This window comes from Sapajus apella, unplaced genomic scaffold, assembly GCF_009761245.1.
Source record: "Sapajus apella isolate SASKATOON/1434 unplaced genomic scaffold, GSC_monkey_1.0 scaffold28, whole genome shotgun sequence".
Lineage (NCBI taxonomy): Eukaryota > Metazoa > Chordata > Mammalia > Primates > Cebidae > Sapajus > Sapajus apella.
In genome coordinates this window covers 19,671,857-19,697,120 of record NW_022436968.1, presented here as the reverse complement: position 1 = coordinate 19,697,120, position 25,264 = coordinate 19,671,857, and the positions used below count along the sequence as shown (strand labels likewise).

Here is a 25,264-nt window from a genome sequence, read left to right as displayed (position 1 = left end):
ATACAAAAATTAGCCAGGCATGGTGGCGCGCCTGTAATCCCAGCTACTTGGGAAGCTGAGGCAGGAGAATAGCTTGAACCTGGGAGGCAGAGGGGTTGCAGTAGGCCAGGTGCGGTGGCTCACTCCTGTAATCCCAGCACTTTGGAAGGCCAAGGAGGGCGGATCATGAGGTCAGGAGTTCGAGACCAGCCTGAACAACATGGTGAAACCCTGTCGCTACTAAAATACAAAAAAATTAGCCGGGCATGGTGGTGCATGCCTACAATCCCAGCTACTCAGGAGGCTGAGGCAGGGGAATCACTTAAACCTGGGAAGCAGAGGTTGTGGTGAGCCGAGATTGTGCCATTGCACTCCAACCTGGGCAACAATACCGAAATGCCGTCTCAAAAAAAAAAAAAAAAAAGGATGTTTGAAACATCAAAAGCTAAATTGAAATTGCATTGCGTGGCAAGTTCAGTTTGTTCAGTTTATTTATTTATTTAAACAATTTTTTATTACCAAACCCTGAGTAGGGCCAACTCTAACCTGACTAACAGCAAAAACAGTATCGCTAACAAGATCAAGGATGGAGGTATAGACCCAATACAGATGGTCTCTTTCAAAAAAGGATTGGGAATATACATATATCTATCTATCTTCATGAGTACTTTTTTAAAAAGTAAAACTTTCCAGTGTTGCAGAAAAAAAATACCCCCAAGTGATTTCAGTTGGTAAAACAAACAAACAAACAAACAAAAAAACCAGCACTTGACAGTCTGTGGTACCTTAAAAACCCCAACTGGAGATAGCCCTAGGAGAAAATCACCCCTACCCCATAAAGACAAAATGAAATTCCACTGCTCATTCCACCAACACCCAAGGAATAACAAGACCCAGCTTACCTCTGTCGGCCCCTGTTTGATAGGGCTCCCAGCAATCTTAGCAATCTTCACCTCTACTACAATCAGGAAATTGAGCCCTAATTTCCCGGCCAGATTCTGGAAGCTTGCAAAACATCCTTATGCTTCGAGGGGCCTGAGGACTCCTTCAAAGATCAAGGGGACAGTGGAACCAGCAGAGACTAGCATGCCTGCCCTGCAGGGCTGAGACAAGGGGACATTTCTAAACAAAAAACATCCCAACACTTGTCACTGAAAGTCTAACCAGGCAAGACTACGGAGCAGGAGGCACAAACTAGGGCTGTGACTAAAAGGAGCACATCTCCCCATTTTCGTCATAAAGGCAAAGGAAATAAAGGCAACTGAGTATCTGACATCATCTGTCTTCTGAGAAGTTTGCGTATTTTAGGCCAAAGCCATGTTGCAGAGAAAGACATTTGGTCAAAGGGTAGCCTTTGCTGTTTGTGGCTGAATACAGCTGCCATTCCAGGGCAGCCTGGTTCGTGGCTGCTTTTTGGAAGCTTTTCTCCTTATACAGAGTACTTAAGAATTAATAGGAAAAATTTCAATGGAACTTCATAACTGACGAATACGTTAACAGCAGCTTCTGGAAAAAAAAAAAAAAAAAAAACAGTGGAGACAGGCCACCCCTCAGCTGATGATCATAGCTCCTTCCAGCCGATGGGCTTCTTGCCTGACTTCCGTAACAGCTGGTTGGTCTTAGAAAAGTGTCTACATCCAAAGAACCCTCTATACACTGACAACGGGAGGGATGGGCAGTCTGTAGTACGTGGTGCCGCTTCCTACCGATGGCACTGTCCTTCTTCTGAACATAAGAGCCCCAGAGCAAGAAAACAAGGCCATCCGAGTTCTGATTTTGCCAGCACACACTGCATGGGTGAACTGCTCCCAGCCTCTCTCCTTATGAGAGCTGGCTTGATGCGTCCGAACCGTGAGGACAGCGTTGAGTAGCAGAACACCTTGCTTGGCCCACGCAGATAAATCTCCATGGCCGGAATGGACAAAACCCTCTATGTCTGTAGACAGCTCTTTATAAATGTTCTCCAAATTGGGCGGAGGCGGAGCAGGACTTTGAACACTAAAGCAGAGCCTGTGAGCTTGATGAGGTCCATGATATAGATCCTGTCCCAGGACGACAACCTTCTCGTCTCTTATGTCACACATCGGGGTCCAGGTGAAGACTTGGCGTTGGGGTGAATAAACAGTGCAATGCTTTCTTTCTTCTGCAACAAATCCCATTAGCTTGATAAAATACGGTTTCCTGAACTCCCCGCTGAAGCGCCCCTTGGAGCTCCCCTCAAAGCCCACGGGCACGTTGCGGGCCGCGAGTCTGAGGAGGCCGCGGCCATGTTTTCCTGGATCCGGTCCAACTGCTCCGCGCTCAGCGGCGAGGAGGGCGGCGTCCCGGCCTCGTCCTGCTCGGTCCAGGCTTTCTTGGCGGGGCTGGTCGCTGCATCTCCGCTCTCTTCAGCCACGGCCGCCATGCCAGTCCCCTGGTCAGCCGGCTCAGGGCTGGGGGTGCGTCGCTTCCTGGCGGGGCTAGGGGAAAAGGAGTAGAGCGCCTTCTGGCTGATCGTCTGGGAGGAGGCAGCCAACGCGCTTCGCCGGGGAACGCGCGAGCCTCGTCCTGGCTGTGGCGGTCAGCCCAGTTTAATTCTTTATCAGTTTCTTTTCAAGAACTGAAAAATCTTGGGATCCAGTTTATCCATATTTCACTTTTATAAGGTATTTTGATGATATTCAGAATGGCAAAGATTTATACTTCTGATATAAAGGTATGTTGAGCTTTTTTTCATGTTTATTGGCCACGTAAATGTCTTCTTTTGAGAAGCGTCTGTTTATATCCTTTGACCACTTTTTGATGTTTTTTTTTCTTTTTTCTTGCAAATATGTTTCAGTTCCTTGTAAATTCTGGATATTAGACCTTTGTCAGATCCATAGACTGCAAAAGTTTTCTCCCATTCTTTAGGTTACCTGTTCAGACTGATAATATTTTCTTTTGCTGTGCAGAAGCTCTTCAATTTAATTAGATCCCATTTGTCAATTTTGGCTTTTGTTGCAATTGCTTTTGGCATTTTCATCATAAAGTCTTTGCCCATGCCTACGTCCTGAATGGTATTGCCTAGGTTTTCTTCTAGGGTTTTTATGATTTTGGGTTTTACATTTAAGTCTTTAATCCTTCTTGAATTAATTTTTGTATAAGGTGTAAGGAAGGGGTCCAGCTTCAGTTTTCTGCATATGGTTAGCCAGTTTTCCCAGCACCATTTACTGAATAGAAGATCTTTTCTCCATTGCTTGTTTTTGTCAGATTTGTCAAAGATCAGGTGGTTGTAGATGTGTGGTGTTATTTCTGAGGTTTCTGTTCTGCTCCGTTGGTCTGTATGTCTGTTTTGGTACCAGTACCATGCTGTTTGGGTTACTGTAGCCTTGTAGTATAGTTTGAAGTCAGGTAGTGTGATGCCTCCAGCTTTGTTCTTTTAGCTTATGATTATCTTGGCTATCTGGGTTCTTTGATTCCATATAAAATTTAAAATAGTATTTTCTAATTCTGTGAATAATGTCAATGGTAGTTTGATGGGAATAGAATTGAATTCATAAATTACTTAGGGCAGTATGGCCATTGTCATGATATTAATTCTTCCTATCCATGAGCATGAAATGTAATCCCATTTGTCTTTCTTTTTTTTTTTTTTTTACTCTGTCACCCAGGCTGGAGTGCAGTGGTGTGATATTGGCTCACTGCAACCTTCACCTCCTGGGTTCAAGTGATTCTCCCACCTCAGCCTCCTGCATAGCTAGGACTACAGGTGAACATCACCACGGCCGGCTAATTTTTGTATTTTTAGTAGAGATGAGATTTTGCCATGTTGGCCAGGCTGGTCTCAAGGAATCCACCCATCTCAGCCTCCCAAAGTGCCGGGATTACAGGCATGATCCACTGCACCCAACTTGTGTATTTTTGCTTCTGTTGCCTGTGCTTTCGCAGTCTTATAGAAAAAATTCTTGCCCAACCCAATGTTGTGAATTGAAGCATTTTCCCTATGTTTTCTTCTAGTGGTTTCATAATTTCAGGTTTTATATTTGTTTGTAATCCATTTTAAGTTGATTTTTTTTAATATGGTGAGAGGTAGATGTCTAGTCTCATTTTTCTGTATATGGATATCCAGGTTCCCCAGCACTATTTATTGAAGACACTGCCTTTGCCAAATATATGTTCTCAGCACCTTTGTTGAAAACCAGTTGGTTGTAGGTGGATGAATTTATTTCCGGACTCTCTGTTCTGTTCTGTTGGTCTATATATTTATATCTGGTTTTTCTGTTCTGTTCTATTGATACAGTCTTTATGCTAGACCCATACTGTTTTGATTACTATAGTTTTGTAGAATATTTTGAAGTCAGGTTCTGTGATACCTTTTGCTTTGTTATTTGTGCTCTGAGCCTTATTGTTTCCTTCTTTCTACCAATTTTAAATTTAGTTTATTCTTCCTTTTCTAATTCCTGGAGCTGCATCATGAGGTTATTAGACATGTTTCTTCTTTTTTGATGTAGCTGTTTATTGCTATAAACTTCCTTCTTAGAAGTGCTGTTGCTGGCCAGCCGTGGTAGCTCATGCCTGTAATCCTAGCACTTTGGAAGGCTGAGGCAGATGGATCACTAGAGCCCAGGAGTTCAAGACCAGCCTGGCCAACATGGTGAAATCCTGCCTCTACTAAAAATACAAAAATTAGCCAGATGTGGTGGCAGGCACCTGTAATCCCAGCTGCTCAGGAGGCTGATACAGAAGAATTGGTTGAACTCTGGAGGGAGAGGTTGCAGTGAGCCGAGATTGTGCCACTGCCTTCCAGCCTGAGTGACAGAATGAGACTCTGTCTAAAAAAAAAGTGTTATTGCTGTGTCCCATAGATTTTTGTATGATGTGTTTTCATTTTCATTTGTGTCAAGGAAATTTTTTAACTTCTCTTTGAATTTCCTCACTGACCCACTGGTTATTTAGGAGCATGTTGTTTAATTTTCATGTGTCTGTAAAGTTTCCAAAATTTTTCTTATTGATTTCTACCTTTATACCATTGTGGTCAGAAAAGATACTTAATATGATCTCTATCTTCCTAAAGTTGCGAAGACTTGTTTTGAGACCTAACATGTGAGCTATGTTGGAGAATGCTCTATATGCAGTTGAGGAGAATGTGTGTTTTGAAGCAGTTGGATGAAATGTTCTGTAAATGTGTGCTATGTCCATTGAGTCCATGGTGCAGTTTAAGCTGGTAATTTTTGTTGACATTTTTGTCTAGGAAAAGTGGGGTACTGAAGTTCTCTACTATTGTATTGCAATCCATCTCACCCTTCAGGTCTAATAATATTTGCTTTATATATCTAGGTGCTCCAATGTTGGATATATATATTTATAATTGTTATATCCTCTTGTTGAATTAATCCCTTTATCATTATATAATAACTTCTTTGTGTCTTAAAAAGTTTTTGACTTAAAGTCTATTTTATTGGATATAAATGTGGCTACTCCTACTTGTTTTGTTTTCCATTTGCATGGAATATCTTTTTCCATCCCTTCACTTTTAGTCTACGTTTGCCTTTAACAGTGAGGTGAATTTCTTGTAGGCAGTATATAATTGGGTCTTGTCTTTTAATTTATTCAGGCACTCTACATCTTTTAATTGATAGACTTAATCAGTTTTCACTCAAGGCCATTATTAATAGATAAAGACTAACTCCTGTTATTTAGTTAATTGTTTTCTGCTTTTTAAAAAAATTAAACTCTTGTTTTTTTCTCCCTCTCATTGTTTACCTGCATGATTTGGTGTTTTCTGTGGTGCTAAGATTTGTTTCCCTTTTCTTTCTCATTTTTTTATCTGCTGAAATTTCTTTTTTTGTGGTTACCATGGAGCTAACATATAGAGTTTTGTAATTATAGCAGACTATTTTTAGCTGACAGCAACTTAACTTTGTTTGTTTTTTTCCTATGCAGATTTAGTAGCAACAACTTAACATAAAAATACTGCAAGTTTTTTCCTTTTCTCCAAAAATTTATATATTTGTTGTCTTTATTTACTTCTTTATCTATCATGTGTTCCTTAGCCACTAATTGTAGCTGTTGTTGGTTTTGATCATTTTGACTTTAAATCTTCATATGAAAGGATTGAGAGATTTACATAGCACCATTATGTCACTGGTGTATTCTGAGTTTGATTTATGAATTTACTTCTATTGGTGAGTTTTATACTTTCATGTGCTTTCATGATAGTAATTATCATCCTTTCATTTCCAGTTATAACTCTCCCTTAAGCATTTCTTGTAAGGCCAGTCTAGTGGTGATAAGTTCCCTCAGCTTTTGTTTATCTGAGAAGGTCTTAGTTTGTCCTTCTTAAGAATATAATATTCTTTGCTAGATATAATATTCTTGGGTGACAGTATTTTTTTTTCAGCACTTTAAATATATCATTTTATTCTCTCTTGCCTGCAACATTTAACACTTTTTTCCTACAGCTTTTAGAATTCTGTCCTTGTCTTTGACTTTTGACTGTTTGATTACAATTTGGTTTGGAAAGGATCATTTGGGTTCATCTAATTGGGGCTCTTTGCACTTCCTGAATCTGGATGTCCATATGTCTCCCAATACTTGGGAAATTTTCTGCTATTATTTTGTTAAGTAGGTTTTCTGTGCCTTTATTTTTTCTCCCTCTGGAACTTCTTTAATGCAAAAAACAAAAACAAAAACAAACAAACAAACAAACAAAAAAACGTGTTCACTTAATGGTATCTCATAAGTCCCATAGAGTTTCTTTATTTTTTAGTTTGATATTTCTTTTTCTTCTGACTGGGTTATTTCAAAAGACCTGTCTTTAAGTTCAGAAATTTTTTCTTCTGCTCAATCTAGTCTGTTGAAGTTCCATCTTTATTCTTTATTTAATTTATTGAATTAGTCAGCTCCAAGATTTGTTTGGTTCATTTTAATAATATCTATCGGTTGAATTTATCATTCAGATCATGATTTTTTTTTCCTGATTCTACTGAATTGTTTGTATTCTCTTGTATCTTGCTGAGCTTTCTTAAAATCACTATTTAGAATTCTTTTTGGCATTTTGTAAATGTTCTTTCCTTTGAAGTCTGTTACTGGAGACTGATTGTGTTCCTTTCAGAGCGTCATGTTTCCTTGCTTTTTTATATTTCTTGTGTTTCTAGGTTGATATTTTTTCATCTAGTGGAACAGTCACTTTTTACAATTTTCTGGAGTAGCTTTTGTGGGGAGATTTTTTTTTTTTCTATAGATAGGTTCTAGGGTATAATTTAGATATGGTACATTGGCTTTGGTTCTGGGATAACTCAGTAGTGTGGTCTCTATTAAGTTTTTTAGTTGTAATCTTCATCAAGAATGTCTGTGATTGCTTCATTGGCCTAGGCCATGGAAGTTTGTGATGACTTTGGTGTAATTTTGCTGGGAGCAAAAGTATTGGGCTCACTGTTGCTGGTCAAGTGAGGATGCAGAGGAATGACAGGCTGTTTGGTGGGCTCTCTGGGGAGGCTGTGGTCACCACCAAGCTGGCTGCCTGACTGGGTTCAGGCCTGCATAGATGCAGACAACTAGGTAATGTGTGGCTGGCTGGCTGATGAGGCAAGGCCTCTGCTAGATTGGCTGTTGAGCTAGGTGCCAAGTGCACACAAGTGTGACAAGGCTGGGCAGCTTTGCAGTGGTCTGTCCAGAGGTACAGGTCTGCTGTAGGATTGGCTGTTGGTCAGGGCACAGGTACAGCAGGGCCAGGGATCTCTGCAGTGGTTTGTTCAAGGGAGTGGGGCTGCCACAGGACCAGCTGTCTGACCAGGTGTGAATGCACACAAACGTGGCAGGCTGGCTGGCTGTGTGATACAGATGCACACGGGCAAGGCACCTGGCAGGCTGTTCAGCAGCTACCCCACTGTGCAGGTCTGCGTGTCCCCTGGGGCTGTTGGGAGTGCTACACAAGTTTGGATGTTGGGGTCTTGGTCATCTTGTCTGGCCTAGGCTCCAAAAAGCTGGAGTTATGGTGCTGCATGCACCTATGTGAATGTGGTGGAATGAAGGCAGGGCTACAGGGATGGAGTAAGCCAGTGGCTACTGATCCCGAGGTCAGGATGCATTCTAGTAGTGGATCTTGTTTCAAGATGGTGTTGGCTGGGCATAGTGGCTCATGCCTGTAATCCTAGCACTTAGGGAGGCCAAGGTGGGCAGATCACCTGAGGCCAGGAGTTTGAGACCAGCCTGGTCAACATGGCGAAACCCCATCTATACTAAAAATACAAAAATTAGCCAGGCATGGTGGTGGGTGCCTGTAATCCCAGATACTCAGGAGGCTGAGGCAGAAGAATCACTTGAACTTGGGAGGCAGAATTTGCAGTGAGCTGAGATTGCACCATTGTGTTCCAGCCTGGGCGATAAAGCAAGACTTCATCTCAAAACAAAAACAAAAACAAAAACAAACAAACAAAAAAACCGGACGGTGCTGAGGTGTAGCAGCTTAAGTCAGGCGGTTGGGGGATGCTTAAGATGAGCCTCTACTCTGAAGCTTTCCAGCTGATGAACTCTCAGCTACTGTCTAAACTGGATTCAGAACCTGTGAAGACTGACGGACTCTCCTGTAGCAAGGATTGCTGGAGATCTCCAGCTTACCTTTTCCCCATAAGAAGAAATCCCCCTGATTCTGAGCTGATCTTGGCAACGCAGATAGTGCGGCAGAGGCAGAATGTCTCACTCCCTTCTCTATAGGGCTGTCTTGAGCTTCCATGCTCCACAGGGATTCTGCTGCTCCTCTGATGCTCTCCAAGGTACTTCCTCAGTTACTCTAGTCAAAATATAGTTGCTTATTCATTGTTTAGGTCCCTTTTTGAGAAGAGGATAAGTGCCAGATAACTCTAGTCAGCCATCTGGCTGATGTCACTGCCAATAAGTCTATTTAAATCTAAGTTTCTCCATACATCTAACGTACGATGGCTTTGTGGTTTCAGAGACCCAGGCTACTTTAATCTTTTATCCCAGCACCCATATGGTGTTAACCTCATTGGTGTGATCACCATGGCTCACCACCACATTAACATTCCAGCAAGATGAAAGGGAGAAGGGTCAGGAGAGGGAACGCTCTTTCATTAAGAGCATGGCTTAAGAATTTCATATGTGATGTATGCACATTCAGCGAGCCAGAGTTTAGTCCCCTGCCTGTATCAGTGATGGGGATGCTCAGAAATGCTAGGAAATATAGTTGTGCCAGTTATTAAGCTATTGTCTTCCAGATCCATTTCCACCTTTCTGCACTCTGGTTTTTGATGCTGAGACTGGGGCTCTGCAAACTACAGTTGACCCTTGAACAATGCAGGCCTTAGGAGTGCCTCAGTAAAAAAAATCTCAGTATAACTTTTGACTCCACCAAAACCTTACTAATAGCCTCCTGTTGATGAGAAGACTTACTGATAACATAAACAGTTGATTATTCCATATTTTTAATGTCCTATATATTATGTACTATATTCTTATAATAAAGTAAGCTAGAGAAAAGAAAATGTTATTAAGTAAACCATAAGGAAGAGAATATATTTACATTCATTAAGTGGAAGTGGATTATAATAAAGTTCTTTATCCTCATTGTCTTCATATTGAGTAGGCTGAGGAAGAGGAAGAGGAGGGTGGGTCTTTCTGTGTCAGGGGTAGCAGAGGCAGAAGAAAGTCTGCATATAAATGGACTTGTGCAGTTCAAACTCATGTTGTTCAAGGATCAGCTATATCTTCTCTTTTATCAGCTGACTTCATGGTAAGTTCTACCAACAGAAGGTATAAGAGGGAAACTGGAAGGTAAGAGAAGTGGAGAAGGGAATTGCTTCTTCCATATTTGCTGGCTATACATATCATGTTGCCCAACAATGGTTCTGCACCCCAGTAGTATCAGTTGGTTTGCTTCCAGCCTCTGACATTTTTTTTTTTTTTTTGAGACAGGGTCTCACTTTGTCACCCAGGCTGTAATGCAGTGGCACAGTCATGGCTCACTGCAGCCTTGGCATCCTGGGCTCAAGTGATCCTCGCACTTCTGCCTCCCAAGTAGCTGGGACCACAGGCATGTGTCACCATGCCTAGCTAATTTTATGTGTTTTTGTTGCCCAGGCTGGTTTCAAACTCCTAGACTCAAGCAATCCACCCACCTTGGCCTCCCAAGTGCTGGGATTACAAACATGAGCCACCTTGTCCAGCCCTCCAACTGCTTTTGGCAGTCCCAGGACCAGCCTCATTGTCCTCTCCTCAGAGGTCTGAGTCCCTGCTCTGTGGGACCCTTCTTCTCAGCTCTGAGTTCTGTAACTTCAATCTTTTCTCTTTGTCCCCCAGCCGTGGAGTTGTAGTTGCTTCCTGCAGTTATTACTTGCTTTTCTTCAGTGTTCTCTTATCTTTGAGTCTTCAACATGTTTGTTTTCTGTTTTCTTGTATGGACACTACCTGAATGTTACATTAGTCTATGGCTGAGTGGTTAGAGATCACTAAAAATTCTCTTGCTAGTTAGGAAGAGAATGGATATGGGAGAAAAATACCAGAATAAGAATTTTAGTACGATTTCATCTTCCTCCTATACCCACCACAATTTTCAGGGTTTGTTGAAACCATATTGAGCTTTTCTTCCAGATTACTAATTTTTATACTTTATGCCCATCACATTTTAAGACCTTTTAAAATTATAGTTCCACTTAAACTCACAAATATAGTATCAATAATTATTCAAACTTAACTATATCTTTTACTGGCTTTATTTTTCATAACTCTTCCTGGTATAGCAGATCTTCCTGTTTCATGAGTTATTAATTCTGATTGTTTTCCCTCCCTAATAATTATTTTTTAGAACAAATGTGTATGTGGCACTCATTATTGGTTTCTGGGTGTTCAAAATGTGTCTTGTAGCGAATGGGCAAATGGGTCACTGGTGCTGTACAATATAGACATAAAATTATTTTATTGAGAAAAACCTACAAACAGAGAAATAGGGCAGGACACCAGTGCCCTGAGCTCTCATTATTCCACAAAGGGTTGAACTTGGGGTGGCATAGCTGGACTGCATGCACACAGACTAATTCCAGGAGGAGAGGCCCCAAATTGCTTTACATATTTATAGGGAAGATGGAAAGGAGTAGGGAACAATTAGTGGATATAATAGTGGACTTTCTGGTTGAGGAAGATAATGAGATAGGAGCCTCCAGAGCTCAGCACCCGATGTCAATTTGTTTCTCTACTCAGGTAACTTAGACTTGCTGAATGGGTTTCTTGCTAAGAGGTGAGGAAAATAGATCCCCAGAGCCACTGGATTTTTATCTCCTCAGTAATGTTTGTACTAACGTACAAAAGATAATTTGGCTGCATATGGAGTTCTAGAGTTGGAACACTGTAAACATTATTACTCTTAGTTGTTAGCTGGAGTATTTTGTAACCTCAAGGACTATGTAAGATCAACTGGAACCCCAGCTTCACATCTTGCACATGTTCTGAGCACATCCCAAGATTTCTTCACAGTCTTACAGGATTTGTTTAATGTAGTGGTTAAGAGTACAGACTCTATGCGCAAACTACCTGTGCTCAAATTCTGACTCTGTTACTTGTATAACCATGTGACCTTGGTTATTTAAATCCCTGTTGCTTCATCTGTAAAATAAAAAAAGAATACACTGCTATGATTTGCATACAGTTTGTCCCCACCAAAACTCATGTTGAGGCTTGGTGCCCAGTGTGGCAATGTTGGAAAGTGGTATTTTTAAGAGGCATTTGGGTCACTCAGGATCTGTTCTCATGAAAGGAGTAATGCAGTCCTGAGGTGAGTAAGTTCTTACTCATTTTTTTTTTTTTTTTTTTAGACGGAGTTTCTCTGTTGTTACCCAGGTAGGATTGCAATGGCGTGATCTCGGCTCACTGCAACCTCCGCCTCCTGGGTTCAAGCAATTCTCCTGCCTCAGCCTCCCGAGTAGCTGGGATTACAGGCATGCACCACCATGCTCGGCTAATTTTGTATTTTTAGTAGAGACGGGGTTTCTCCATGTTAGTCAGGCTGGTCTCGAACTCCCAACCTCAGGTGATCTGCCTGCCTCAGCCTCCCAAAGTGCTGAGATTACAGGGATGAGCCACCACGCCTGGCAGTTCTCACTCTTGAGGAACGGGATTAATCACCATGAGACTGGATGATTATGAAGCAAGATTACCACTTGCATTTTCCTTTTTGCCTGTGCCCTGTTTCCTTTCCATTTCTCCACTATGTTTTGATGCAGTGGAAGGCTCTCACCAGAAGCCACCAGATGTGTCCACCCAGTCTTGAACGTCTCAGCCTCCAGAACCATAAGCTAAATAAACTTCCATACTTTATATGATAAATTATTCAGGTTCAGGTATTCTGCTTTAGTAACAGAAAATGGACTAAGTCAGAAACCAATGGTGCTGGCCAATCCCTCCAGCTCTCTCCTTGGTCCCTTGTGGCTGGGTCAAGCTATGTGTCTAACTCATAGCTGTGCACAGAAATAACAGTTGTGGTCTCGGGGCTAGAGCACTGAATGGCTGATTTGAGACTCTCGAGAGTTCTCTCTCTCTCTCTGTCTTACACACACACACACACACACACACACACACACACAAATAAACACACACACACTCACATTTGTGAGTTCTGGGGCCAGAGTACAAAAGGCGGTCTGTATGCCAGTTATCTAAATATTGATGAGTTCTAAACCAAGCTAACAAACTATTAAATAAAGTGTGTTCCATTCTTCTACTTTGACAAATACATTCCATATTGACAAAATAAAAAAATCATATGAAACTATTTTTATGATTGAGAATCAGCAAAATGTCAAAGATGACCATATTTAATAATTATTATATATATTTTGGACAATTTTCTTACAAGAGAAATTTATTGATATTTGATATATTTATTCTTGCCTTCATTCAATAAAATTACTGTTATAATGAGTTTCACATAATTTCGGTTCTCTTGACAATAATGATATAAAGAGTTAAAAAAGTAGGCTGGGTGCAGTGGCTCATGACTGTAATCCCAGCACTCTGGGAGGCTGAGGTGGACAGATCACCTGAGGTCAGGAGTTTAAGACCAACCTGGCCAACATCATGAAACCTCTGTCTCTACTAAAAATACAAAAACTAGCCGGGTGTGGTGGCATGCACCTATAATCCCAGCTACTTGGGAGGCTGAGGCAGTGGAATCGCTTGAACCTGGGAGGCGGGGGTTGCAGTGAGACGAGATAGTGCCACTGCACTCCAACCCGGGAGACAGAGCAAGACAATGTCTCAAAAAAAAAAAAGTTAATTACTCAGAATATATAAAATGTAAATACATTTTCATCAAAATGTAAATTTAAGTAAATGAAAAAGTTAAAAAATTAAAATTATTTTTAAAAAACATTATTTTCTTCCTACTAGTAAAATTATCTAGGTAAAAGTAAAATGAAATAATTATTTATATCTCCTTAAATTTTTAAAATGTTGTTTATATTGACCTTCATTTTAACCATTTCTGGAAATTTTTATTTCTTTTTGTCAATCTAAGTTCATTTCTGTTATCGTATTTCTTCTTCCTGAAGAACTTCCTTGACATTATTGTAGTGCAGCTCTGCTGGTAACAAATCCTTTTAGTATTTCCTTGTCTAACAGTATTTATTTTCCTTTCATTTTGAAAGGTTTTTTTTGTTTGTTTTAGGTATAGAAACCTGGGTTGATCATTTCCCTGCAATACTTTAAGTAAGTCACTCCATTGTCTTCTTCTTCTTCTTTTTTTCTTTTTTTAGACACAGAGTCTTACTCTGTCACCCAGGCAGGAGTGCAGTAGCACGATCTTGGCTCACTGCAATCTCTACCTCCCAGGTTCAAGCGATTCTTGTGCCTCGGCCTCTTGAGTGGTTAGACTGGTCTCGAACTCCTGACCTTAAGTGATCCATCCACCTTGGCCTTCCACAGTGCTAGAATTACAGGCGTGAGCCACTGCGCCCGGCCTCCACTGTCTTCCTGCTTGTTTAGTTTTGGATAAGAAGTCTGCTGCAGTTCTCATCATTTTCCTCTGTAATTTTTTCCTGGTTGTTTTCAAGATTTGTATTTAATTTTCAGTAGTTATGTATGATGTGTCTAGGTGTGACTTTTAAATATTTATGTTCTTGGCTTTCCCTAAGCTTCTGAGATTTGTTGTTCAATGTTGTTTATATTTTTGAAAAATTCTTAGCCATTATCTCTTCAAATAATACTTTTGTCAAGTCTTAATTTAATATTATTCTATAGGTCTTGGATACTCTGTTCCATTTTTTTTCCTCATTCTTTTTTCACTTTGTGTTTCAGTTTGGGTAATTTCCACGTACTTATTATCTTCAAGTTCATTGATTCTTTACTTGGCTGTATTGAGTCTACTGATAAGCATGCTGAAGGCATTCGATTTATGTTATTGTGTTAGTTGTAGCATTTCCCACGGACTTGTTCTTATCCTTTCACTTTTCTGCTAAAATTCACCCATCAGTTCTATGATGCCCAGTTTTTCCACCAGAGCCTTTCGCATGTTAATTGTAGTTATTTTAAATTCTCTGTCTGATAATTGTAATTATTTTAAATTCTCTGTCTGATAGTTTTGATGTTTGCGTCATCTTTGAGACTGATTGTTGTTAGCTTTGTATTTTGATGGTGGATTTTTTTGGGTACATATCTCCTACTTTTTATTGAAATTATGAGTCCATAAGCAGATAACCCAGCTATGCCAGACATGTGTAGGACAACAGTATTGTGAATACTTTTTATTTTTATTTTTTTTCAGATAGGATCTCAGTCTGTTGCCCAGGATGGAGTGCAATAGTGTGATCTTGGCTCACTGCAACCTCTGCCTTCTGGGCTCAAAAATCCTCCCACCTCAGCCTTCCAAGTAGCTGGGACTATAGGCACATGGCACTGTGCCTGGCTAATTTTTGCATTTTTTTTTTTTTTTTGTAGAGACTGAGTTGAATTCCTGGGCTCAAGGGATCAGCCTGCCTTGGCTTCCCAAAGTGCTGGAGTTATAGCTGTGAGCCACCCAACTGTGAATTCACCCAGCTGTGAATTCTTTTTAATCTTCTATATATGATGAAGTTTTGACATCTTAAAAACAAAACTAAATGAAAAAGTCTTTCTAGCTGGGGAATGACTGCCCCTCCTGGGGTTAGCCAAGTCTTAAGCATAGCAAAGGCTCAGCCACGAGCATGACTTTGATCTGTAAACTAACCAATCCAGAGACTCCATGCTGCCTCTAGCAGGTCTGTACACCACAGGAGACAATATTCCTCTGCCTTAGTCATCCCAGGGCCAGGTACCAGGCAACCAGGGGTCGCTCCTATAGTTTAAATCTCTCTGATATCATTCAAACGAGCCAGTCCTAAGCTGTTCACCCTGCCCTGCCTTGCCTTTCCCATGAAAACCCCAATAAAGCCTCTGGCCTAGTGTGTTCCTCTTGCTGTCTTTTGCCTCCTGACCACCTCGTGTCTTTACCCTGACCCTCCATGGAATGCTGTGCCTCCTGTCTCTAGCACCTGTGAGTATAATTCACTTTGGTTTTGTCCCCCACCCCCACCCTCATCCTCTCTGTGTATCTCCTCTTGTGGCTAAACTTGACTGGCCATGTTATAAAAGAATACAGAACAACAGTACAGACAGGTAAATGTTTATGCCTAGAAATGGGCATACCTCTTATTCTGCTAGACCATCAGTGTGGGGGTTTGAGTTAATCCAGCCAGGAGTTGAGCTGGTTTTGCTGTTGCTGTGGTTACCTTCAGTGTACTACCAGGTTCAGATTCCCCTGGCATAATCTGCTGTGGGCTAGGTGGCCAGGGGTTGTTCTTAATGTTCCTAATCTACCTTCAACTTCAAGCTGCTGTACTTTTGTGTCTCTGAAAGGGTCTCTTTCCAGGCTCATGCCTTCACCCACACATAGACCAGTTTTTGTTACTGGGTGATTGTTAGCCTGGCAGTGGAGGTTGGGTGGGTTTGATTTTTGTCCTCAGTCTTGGGAGGTGGGGCTTTCTTAAATATCCTACCCTTTCCCCAGTAGCAGGAAAGCTTGGATGATCTGGACTAATGGTCATTTCTTGCTACTCTTGTAGACATAGGGGGTTTTTCCTGCTTTCTTCTCCTTCCCCTGTGCCCTGGTACAACAAGGCTTGCTGCCCTTTTCCAGAGAAACTTTAGATGTTTTTGTTTTTTTCCTGTGGGGAAGAAGGTCTGGGTGGAGCTTTGAGTTGTCCCTGCAGTTTTCCCCTCGGGGCCTGCACCACTGACGGTGGTTTCTTCAAGTCTCCCACCTGCCTCCAGTCTTCCTTGTGAGGGGCTGAGGGAGGCCTGTGGAGAATAGCATGCAAGTGGGTACACATCTCTTTATGTCAGTGGCTGCCAGGGGTTGCAGAATCCCATCCTTGGCCTTAGCAATTTGATTAAAATGTTAGTTGAGTTCTTTCTACCCATTTGTGTGGATACCCCATCTCCCCCAACCTATCCCCTCCTCTCAGTAGGCCAGTGCCGCTGGCTTACCCATCTTCCTGAGATTTCATGCTACTTATTTGCTTTGCAATTGCAGCTGTCTGATGGTTCAGGGAGATTTTTGACTTTGTAGATTATCTGGGTTTTTCTTCTTAGAGGGAAGGCAAGATGTTTTCTAGCTTTTGCCACCCTAGCTGAAGGCCCTGTATTCTGGATATTGGTGCATTTTTAATTACATGGGTTGAAAGTGTCTCTTAGTCTGTGATTTTCCCTTTTTCTCTTTGTTCATTTTTAATTGGTCAGTTTAAATTTTTAATACAGTAAAGTAATAAAAGTTTTCCTTTACTGTGTTTACTTTTTGCATCTTATTTTTTAAAATAGATTCCTATCTAATTTACAGAGCTATTTTCTCTTAAACATTATTCTAAAAGAATTTATTTTTGCGATTAATGCAAAGATGAGAGTTAATTTTACCTTTTTCAATATAGGTCGGCAATCAGTTCTGTGGTGAACAAAATTCTAAGATAGCCCCTAAGAGTTCTGTCCCCTGCTGTATAGTTGCAGAATAATCTCCTCTTCCTGAGTGTGACATCCGAGAATATGATGGGATATTACTTTGTGATTATGTTACCTAATTGGCAGAGGGGATTTTTGCATACATAATTATGATTCTTAATTAGTTTACTTGTAGTTTCTCAAAATTAACATTAACCTGGTTAAGCTTGACCTAATCAGATGATCCCTTAAATGATGTTAGATTCAAAGTCAGTGACATTCTCTTACTGGCTTTGTGGGAGCAAACCACCATGTTGTGAAGAGAACCACATGATGGATACTGATGGGTGGCCTCTAGGAGCTGAAAACAATCTCCAGCTGACAGCCAGCAAGAAAAATAGTGATCTTTGTTCTACAACTGTAAGGAACGGAATCCTGCCTAACACCCAGTGAACTTGGAAGAGAATCGAGCCTGAAGTGAGATTGCAGGCCCAGCCAACATCTTGATTTTGGCCTTGTGAGACACTGAACAGAGAAGCCAGCTATGCCCTGCCCGGCCTTCTGACCTAAAGAAAGTGTGACATAATGAATGGGTGTTGTTTTAAGCTAATAGGCTTGTGGTGACTTCTAAACAAATAGAAAACTACCACATACATATAGATAACTGATAAACACAGATAGAACACTAATATGTCTTTTCCCCAGTGATTTTTAATACCACTCTTCTCTTACATCCAGCATCCAGTTTTCGTGTGTGTGTGTGTATGTATGTGTGTGTGTCTATTTCTGGGCTCTCTAGTCTCTGGTTTGTTTGCCCTTCCAATGCTCTAACTTTAACTTTAGCTATCTGAATATATGGTAGGGTAAGTTCCTTTGACCTTGCTGTTCTTCAAAATTGTCTTGGACATTTTTCATAATTTGTTTTTTGTTTTTTTTTTTTTTTGAGACAGAGTCTCACTCTGTTGCCCACACTGGAGTGCAGTGGCACGATCTTGGCTTGCTGCAACCTCTGCCTCCTGGGTTCAAGTGATTTTCCTTCCTCAGCCTCCCAAGATGCTGGGACTACAGGTGCACACCACCACCCCAGCTACTCCCCCAGGATTGTAAGAGAAGCTGGGACTACAGGTGCACACCACCACGCCTGGCTAATTTTTGTATTTTTTTAATAGAGATGGGGTTTTGCTATGTTGTCCAGGCTGGTCTCAAACTCCTGACCCCATATGATGCACCTGCCTCGGCCTCCCAAAGTGCTGGGATTATAGGTGTGAGTCACCGTGCCTGGCCAATTTTAGTCATTTCTTTTCCATATCAATTTTAGAACGAGTATGTGAAGCTCCCCATAAAATTCTATTAATATTTTGGTAGAAATTATTAATATAAATAATTTATAGATTAATTTGGGAAAAACTGGTATCTGCACAGCACTTAACTCTTCTAATCCACAGACATATCTCTTTATTTTAAGGAATTTTAGAATTTTCTCATATACTGTTAATTTTATTTTTAGATACCTTATAGTTCTAGATTCTATTATAAATAACATATTTTAAATTAGAATTCATTTTTAGAAATTAAAACAGAAAAAAACAAGTAAATTATATGCCCATAATCCAACTCTCCATGCTTAGCTGTAACATTTTATTTATTCCTAGTCTATTTTTTAACATTTTTATCTTAAAAAATTTCAAACATACAGAAAAGCTGAAAAAATAGCACAATGGACATACATACATTCCTACAAAATTCAATAATTATTAATATTTTCTAATATTAACCCTTTCTTTTTTCTGAAATATTTGAAAGTAATTTAGAGACATAATAATGCTTTAACCCAAACACTTTATCATGAATATCCTAAGAATAAGGAGATTCTCTTATACAACCCAATACATGGTATGTGGGAAAATATAAAATAACAGGAACATGATTGACCCTCCCACCTTAAACAATTAGCCAACTGGAGAAAATATATGAAATAATGTCTTTTAGATATTTGACAACAGTCTGTGCTGGGCTGTGGTTCCTGACAGAAGAGAAACACATTAAAAGTGAGCCTAAAGCTCAGTGTTTCTGGGCTGTAGCAAATTGGTCGGGAAACAGACAGCCACGTTTCCTGAGCTAGGGAAACACTGCAGAGCTTTGGGAAGAAAAGTAGATAGAATAATGGCTCCTCAAAGATTTTCATATGCTAATCTCCCAAATCTGTAAATATGCTATTACCTGGCAATGCAAAAAATAAGGTTGAAACTAGAATGAAGTCTGCTAATCAGCTGTCCTAAATTTGCTACTCAGCAGGGGAGAGTATCCTTGATTATCCAGGTGGGTCCATTGTAGCCACCACGGTCTTTATACAAGAGAGAGCAGAGGTGCAGAGATTTAAAGATGCTACACTGCTGGCTTTGAAGCAGAAGAAATGGGGCCCTGAGCAAAGGAAATGGGCAGCCTCTAGAAGCTGGAGAAGCCAAGGAAATGGATTCTTCCCCAGAGCCTCCAGAAGGACCACAGACTTGCTGCCACCTTGATTTTAGTCCAGTGAGGCCCATTTTCAATCTGACTCCCAGGATTGTAAGAAAATGAATTTGTGTTGTTTTAATATACTAAACTGTGGTGATTTGTTACAGCAGAAATAGAAAACTAAAACAGAAAGTGATGTACCTAGACCTAGAGATGAGAGATCTCCAGAGATCTGCAGGAGAGACTCCTTGACTCTGGCTGAGTACTGATTTGTGCATGTAAGTCAATCAAAGTAAATTAGAGGCACTTACAGCACTCTACCCAAGGCTGGAGAAAGAAGTAGACAGAACAATTTTCCGAGATCTCATTTAAGGAAGAAATACTTCCTGAATCTCATTTAAGGAAGAAATAATGCAAAATCTTCACACTTTCCCAAAAAACTGAAGAGGAGGAAACACTCTTCCTGACTGATTTTATGAAGTCAGCATTACCCTGATACCCAAACCTTATAAGAATACTACACAGCAATAACCCTCATGAGCTCATGCATGCAAAAATCCTTAATCAAATTTTAACAACTAGAATTTTCACACACTGCTGGTGGGCATGCAAAATGGTATACACACTTTGGAAAACAGTTTGGCAGTTTCTTATGAATATACACTTGCCATAGGATCTAAGATTCCCAATCCTAGGTATTTACCCAGAAAATAGAAAAATATATGGTCATGTAATAACTTTTACTCAAATGTTCACAGCAGCTTTATTCATAACCATCAAAAACCTAGTTACCATCTAAATACCCATCAGGAGTGAATGGACGTACACATTGTGATATAACCACAGTGGAATACCACTGAGCAATAAAATGAACCAAACTGTCATAGTCTGATTTGGGTGTTAATGTTTTAGTCTGATTTAGGTGTTAAGGTCATAAAACGATTGGTGAGATTTTTTTTCTGTCCTCTGTAAAGTTAAATATTATTTTAAAGTGATTTTGTAATAACTTTTCTATAAAGCCTCTGGAAGTAGAGTCTTCTCTCTCTCTCTCTCATTTTGTTTTTTGATATTTAACCACCAATTACATTTCTTGATTGTTTACAGAACTATTTGGTTTTCTAACTTTTAGAGTCATCTTGGATAAATTACATTTTCTGAGAAACTATCTCTTTTTTATCTAATATTATATTATTGCTATAGAGTTGTTATTCTATAGCAACTCTATATAACTAGATACACATATAGTTATGTCTTTTAAGTCTGTGCTGACTTAATCCCCTTTTTATGCCTTTTTTATTTTACCTGTTTTGCTTATAATTTTATATTTTAATTGTTTTTAGAGAAAGGGTATTAGGTTCTAGTTCAGGTTCCAGCCCATGCTGAGGTCCGAAGGGAGTGGGTGGATGAACGGGAGATAGCTGAAAGAATACTCAGGTTTGGGGTCCGTAGGTAGGTGAAATACTGCTTTATTCAGCAGCTCTCTATCACTGTCTCTGTCTCAGTTGCTTGCTCTAACTCTGCAGCTCCTGTCGCTCCCACACACAGCTGCACTCTCTCACTCACTCTGCCTTCAGGGTCAGCAGTTTAGCTTTCCCTCTGGGTGTAAGCAAGCCAGGCTGTGTCCTGGCCACCCCTTGCCCATCTGCAAGATGGACATCTCTGGCTTTCTGTCTTTCTCTGGGCACAAGCACGAGCACCTAAACAGTGTCAGCAGGGCAATTATACAAACAAGACTGGTGTAGAGCCAAGTGATGGCCTTCCCATGTTATGTACATAGCTGTGTTTACATTATACATGGAACTGTGTGCCTGCGTTCCAATCCCGCTAAGTTACCTTGGCCTATCCTTGACCAAAGCACATCCATTACCTTACACAGTTTCTCACTCTGTTACCGAGACTGGAGTGCAGTGGCTCAATCACAGCTTACTGCAGCCTTGGACTCCCAGGGTCAAGCAACCCTCCTGCCTCAACCTCCTGAGTTGCTGGGACTATAAGTATGTGCCACTATGCTCAGTTAATTTTTTAAAAGTTTTTTTTTTTTTTTTTTTTTTTTTTTAATATAGAGAGGGTCTTTTTATGTTGCCCAGGCTGGTCTCAAACTCAAAGCCTCAAGTCATCCTCTCACCTTAACCTACAATAGTGCTGGAATTACATATGTGAGTCACCACATCTAGCAAGAGGAAAATCTTAAGACTCTAAAACTTTTAAATTATAAGTGATTTAAAATTATACATGCCTATGCACTTGTTGATATAATAGGCATACCAATATATTTTATGCAAGGGTTTAAATTATTGATCAATCTCATTTTCAAAAATAGCTCACTACTTTTGGGGCACTTATAAAGCTTCTACAGATACTCAGTAATAAAAATGACAGTGGGAGCATACCTTCTTTTTAAAATGTTACCTAATTTTATGTTTTCTAATAAATGTTTCCTTGTCACATATATACTCTAGTCCCTAAAGAATTGAAGTTTTATTTGAATTGGACTTCAATGCCACGAAAAAGATCTGAAGGGTTCTGTTTGTAGTATGTAGGTGGCTGACATGGTTGTTTATGATTCAGCATATCGCCTCATGGTGTTGGAAGTGTTCTCAGAAGCCACCATCTGAGCTGAATAAGATGTGGTAGAAGAATTTCCTAATAATTTAGCCATTGGAGGAAGTCAGTGTTTATCTACTGAACTATTTTTAAAAGTCCAAATGAATTACATTACCATAGCTATATTATCTAAATCACTTTATTTAAATTGATGTTTTTAATTAGACCCTAGGAAAATGAATTTTAATAATGGACTGAGGAACTAGCCACATATTTAAATTACATAGAGATAAAAAAAAAAGAAAAAACAATTCAATGAAATAGATAATACAGTATTAATGATAATGCAAAGTTGGTTTAAGATAATTGCATTGCCGGGCATGGTGGCTCAAGCCAATAATCCCAGCACTTTATCACTTGAGGTCAGGAGTTTGAGACCAGCCTGGGCAACATAGTAAAACCCTGTCTCTATTAAAAAGACAAAAATTAGCTGGGTGTGGTGGTGCATGCCTATAATCCCAGTACTCAGGAGGCTGAGGCAGGAGAATCTCTTGAACTCAGGAGGTGAAGGTTGCAGTGAGCTGAGATTGTGCCACTGTACTCAGCCTGGGTAAAGGAGTGAGACTGTCTCAAAAGAAAAAAAGACAATGGTATTGACAAATTTTCTCATTTCCTCATAAACATTACATATTTGCTTTATGAGAAACTCATAGTAGAAAATGCTACCATCTTAAATTCTGCTAAATAAATAACACTAAAAATTTTGGGAGTAGGGGCGGGGCAAGACAGCAGACTGGAAATCTCTACTGATTATCCCTATAGCAAAGGCACCAATTTAATATCTACACACACACACACACACACACACACACACCCCTTCATAAAAAACAAAAATTAGAAAACAAAACTGGACCAAACTCAGCTGACGCCCGCCCACGAAGGGAGCATTTAAACGAGCCCTAGCCAGAGGGGAATCCCCAATCCCAGTGATCCGAACTTAAGTTCCCACAAGCCTCACCATTGCAGACTAAAGTGGTCTTGGGCTCCAAATACACGTGAAAGGCAGTCTAGGCCACAAGGAATGCGACTCCTAGGTGAATCTTAGTGCTGAACTGGGGCCAGAGACAATGAATAGCAGGGCACACAACCTACTGAGACACAGCCAGGGTGGCTATATGAGTGCTGGCATCATCCCTCCCTTATCCCCAGGTTGCACAGCTCAAAGTTCCAAAATAGACCCCTTTCCTCCACTTGAGGAGAAGGAAGAGTGGGGAAGACTTTGTCTTTCATCTTGGATACCGGCTCAGCCACAGCTGGATAGGGCATTGATCAGCATGAGCCCCTTTTCCAGGCCCTATCCCCCAGACAACATTTCTAGACATACTCTGGGCCAGAAAGGAACTTGCTTCCAGGAAAGGAAGGACCCAGTCCTGGCAGGGATTCATCACCTACTAAATGAAGAGCCTTTGAGCCCTGAATAACCAACAGCGATACTTGGGTACTATGTTGAGCGTCTTGGGTAAGACTATTGAAACTTGCTGGCTTCAGGCAAGACACAGCACATTCTTAGCTGTGGTGGTGGCCATGGGGTGAGATTCCTTCCACTTAAGAAAGTGGATGGAAAAGGGGGCTTTGTCTTCCACCTTAGGTACCAGCTCAGTCATAGGGGGGTACAGCACCAACTATGGTCTTGGGGTCCCCAATTCCAGAACTTGGCTCTTAGATAACATTTCTGGACATGCCTTGGCCAGAGGGGAGCCCAGTCCTGAAGGGTGAGTCCCAGGGCAGGCAGCATTAATCATAAGCTCACCTAAGAGCCCTTGGTCCTTAAGGGAACATTGGTGGTAATCTGGAGGTACTCTTCATGGGCCTGTGGTGGCAATGGCCACTTAGTGAGGCTCCTCTGCCTTTGCAAAGGGTAGGGAAGAGTGGGAAGGACTGTGTCTTGTGGTTTGAGTGCCAGCTGAGCCACAGTACAATAGAACACCAGTCCTGGCAGGTAGGCTTTAACAGTTTTGACTTCAGTCTCTGGCTTCTGGATGGCACCTCTGGACAAGCCCAGGGCCTGGGGGGAACTAACTTGCTACCCTGAAGAGAAGGACAGAGGCCTGAATAGCTTTGCCACCTGCTGATTTTAGAGTTCCAGGGCCTTGACTGAACATAAACCATAGCCAATGAGAGGTTATAGCAAGCTTGGGTGAAACCTGGTTGTTGTGCTGGATTCAGATCTGACCCAGTGCAGTACTAGTGGTGGCGGCCACAGGAATGCTTGTGTCACACCACCCCCAGTTCGAGATGGTTGAGAACAGAGAGAAAGACTTCATTCACTTAGGAAAAATTAAGGGAAGAAAACAATCTCTACCTGGTAATCCAGAGAATTCTTCTGGATCTCATCCAACAGCATTAAGGCAGTACCTCTATAAGTCTGCAAGAACCATAGCATTACTGGGCTTGGGATGCCCCCTAAAACAGGTACAGCTTAGATCACAACACTCAAGTCCTTTCACATATCTTGAAGGTGTTCCCAAAAAGGACAAACAAGCCCAGACTGAGACGACTACAATAAATACCTAACTCTAAAATGCTCAGACACTGAAGAACAACTACAAGCATCAACGCCATCCAGGAAAACATGACTTCACCAAATGAACTAAAAAAGGCACCAGGGACCAATCTCAGAGAAACAAAGATATTCTCTGACCTTTCAGACAGAGAATTCAAAACAGCCATGCTTGAGGAAATGCAAAGCAATTCAAGGTAACACAGAAAAAGAATTAACAATTCTATCAGTTGAATTTAACAGAGATGAAAATAATTAACAGAAAGCAGCAGAAATGCGGCAGCTGAAAAATGCAGTTGGCATACTGAAGAACACGAGTCCTTTAACAGCAGAAATGATCAAGCAGAAGAAAGAATTAGTTAGGTTAAAGACAGGCTATTTGAAAATACAGAGAGGAGAAAAAAGAAGAAAGATTAAAAAAACCAATGAGGAATGCCTACAGGATCTAGAAAGTAGTCTCAAAAGGGCGAATCTAAGAGTTATTGTCCTTATAGAGGAGGTAGAGAAAGAGATAGGGGTAGAAAGTTTGTTCAGTGGGATAACAGAATTTCCTAAACCTGAATAAAGATATCAATATACAAGTAATGAGATTGAGCTATAATAAAAAGTCTCCCAGTAAAGAAATGCCCAGGGCGTGATGGCTCCATTGCTGAATTCTACCAAATGTTTAAAGAAGAACTAATACCAATCTTACTCAAGCTATTCCAAAAAATAGAGAAGGAAATTCTTCTAAACTCATTCTATGAGGCTGGTATTACCCTGATACCAAAATCAGACAAACATACATCATAAAAAAAAAAAACCTACCAGCCGATA

The 25,264-nt window shown here is 40.7% G+C and overlaps 1 pseudogene; it reads right to left on the bottom strand.

Annotated features, from left to right (window-relative positions):
• Positions 1 to 1,255: 1,255 nt before the first annotated feature.
• Positions 1,256 to 16,004, bottom strand: LOC116561237 (annotated as a pseudogene).
• Between the last annotated feature and the right edge of the window lie 9,260 nt (positions 16,005 to 25,264).